Source organism: Felis catus, chromosome C1 (assembly GCF_018350175.1).
Source record: "Felis catus isolate Fca126 chromosome C1, F.catus_Fca126_mat1.0, whole genome shotgun sequence".
Taxonomy (NCBI): Eukaryota; Metazoa; Chordata; class Mammalia; order Carnivora; family Felidae; genus Felis; species Felis catus.
Genome location: NC_058375.1, coordinates 87,348,091 through 87,350,515, shown reverse-complemented (window position 1 = coordinate 87,350,515; position 2,425 = coordinate 87,348,091). Strand labels below are relative to the sequence as shown.

The window sequence follows — 2,425 nt, the reverse complement described above, 5'->3', positions numbered from 1 at the left end:
GCCTTTTTCAGAACATCGTATAGTCAGAATGGTACAGTATTTAGTCTTTTCCGATTGGCTACTTTCACTTAGTAATATGCATTTAAGGTTCCTTTATGCCTTTTCATGGCTTGACAGCTCATTTTCTTGTAGCACTAAATAACATTCCATTGTGTGGACATCCTACAGTTTGTTCACTTCTCACTATTGAAGGACTTGGCTGCTTCCAAGTTTTGGTTTGTAATGAATAGGCTGCTATAAATATTCAGGTGTCTGAAATTACTGTAGCAACTCCATCTTTCTTTAAATTAGTGATAGCATGGTATATTTTTCTCTACTCATTTACTTTTAACCTATCTTTGGCTTTATATTAAAGTAGGTTTCTTGTATACAACATATACTGTGTCTTGTGTGTTTGTGTTTGGTTTTCTCTGACAGTCTTTTAATTGTTGAATTTAGACCATTAACATTTGAAGTGATTATTATTATTATTGTTATTTCAGAAACATCATTTTTATTAACAAGTGAGGCCACAATTGATAGCTTCTAAAACAGAAAAAAGACAGTCCCAAGACAACGGAGTGTAAAATTATAGCAGACAGGTTAATTAATACTGTTTGCCCTATTCCTCTTCCTCAGCACTATCCATTCTGACCTCCTCATAATCCTTATCAAGGGCAGTCATGTCCTCACAGGCTTCAGAAAATTCTCCTTCCCTCATGCCCTCACCCACATACCAATGAACAAAGGCATGCTTGGCACACATCAGGTCAAACCTGTGGTCCAGGTGAGCCCAGGCCTCAGCAATGGTTGTGGTGTTGCTCAGCATACACACATCTTGCTGTATTTTAGCCAGGTCTCCACCAGGTACCCTAGTGGGAGACTGGCAGTTAATGCCAACTTTGAAGCCAGTGAGGCACCAGTCCACCAACTGGATGGTATGCTTGGTCTTGATGGTGACAATGGCAGCACTGACATCTTTGAGAACCACACCACCATGGTACAATAGGCAATAAGCCATGTATTTATCATGTTGAGGGTCACATTTCACCATCTGGACAGCTGGCTCAAAGAATCCATTGGTGATCTCTGCTACAGTAAACTGTTTATAGTAGGTTTTCTCAGCAGAGATAACAGGAGCATATGTGGCAAGAGGGCACCAGATTGTTCTGGAATTCTGTCAGATCAGCATTTAGGGCTCTATCAAATCTGAGAGAAGCAATGATGGAGGACACACTCTGGCTAATACGGCAGTTAAGTTTAGTGTAGGTTGGTGTTCTATATAGAGGTTTCTACCACAAATTTCATAGATGGCCTCCTGTCTACCACAATCAGAGTGCTCCAGCTGGTATGGGTAGTGAGGATAGAGTGATAGGGCTCAATTACAGCTATGGAAACCTGGGGGGCTCAGTAAATGGAGAATTCCAGCTTGGACTTCTTGCCAGAATTGACAAGAGAGATGTTCTATCAGTAGGGAGGTGACCACAGAACCAGTTACCCTCCAAAGCTGTGTCTTGTGGAAAACCAAGAAGCCCTGAAAACTGGGCTTCTGGTCAGCCGGCTTACAAAGTCAGTCTGAGACAGGGTCAGTGATCTCCTTGCCAATGGTATAGTATCTTTGGGCATAGTTCCTGGCAGCATCTTCCTATCTTTGATGAGCTTCTCAGGGTGGAAGAGCTGGTGGTAGGAGCCAGTGCGAACTTCATCAATGACTGTGGGTTACATGTTTACAAACACTGCCCTGGGAATATGCTTGCCAACACTCGTCTCACTGAAGGTGTTGAAAGAGTCATCTCCTCCCCCAATGGTCTTGTCACTTGGCATCTGGCCGTCAGGCTGGATGTCATGTTCCAGGCAACAGAGCTCTCAGCAGGCATTGCTGATCTGGACAGCCTGGCCAACGTGGATAGAGATACACTCATGCATGACTGAGACTTGTAGGACTCCTCGGGACTGCAGGAGGTGAGGGGATGGCAAAAGGATTTCCCACTGACTCTGGAGGAAAAGTAGTAGAAGTAATTATTGATATAGTTGGATAGCATCTTCCATGTTTATAATTTTCTTTTCTTTGTCCTATTCTTCTTTTCTTTTGTCCCTTCTCCACCTCTTTTTCTGTCTTCTCTGGTTTTAGTTCAATATTTTATATAATTCTACTTTCTTTCCTGAATTTGCATATTAACATGCTTGTTTCATGAAATATTTTTGGTTTCCTTAGAGTTTGAAATGCACATTTACAATGAGGCTGGGTCAAATTCAAATACATTATATAATCTCATCAATACTGCAGGAGACTTATAACAAAATATTCCCAATTCCTCCTTTCTGTCCCTTATAGAATTGCTGTCATTCCATATTCCAGCATTTATGCATATGCTATAATTTCGGTAGAGTTTGTTAGATTACTTGAACAAACAAATAAGTCAAGTAAGAAAACTAAAAGATTTTA

General features: G+C 41.1%; 1 pseudogene; it reads right to left on the bottom strand.

The window, feature by feature from the left end:
• Window positions 1-586: 586 nt before the first annotated feature.
• LOC101091888 lies at window positions 587-1,932 on the bottom strand (annotated as a pseudogene).
• Between the last annotated feature and the right edge of the window lie 493 nt (window positions 1,933-2,425).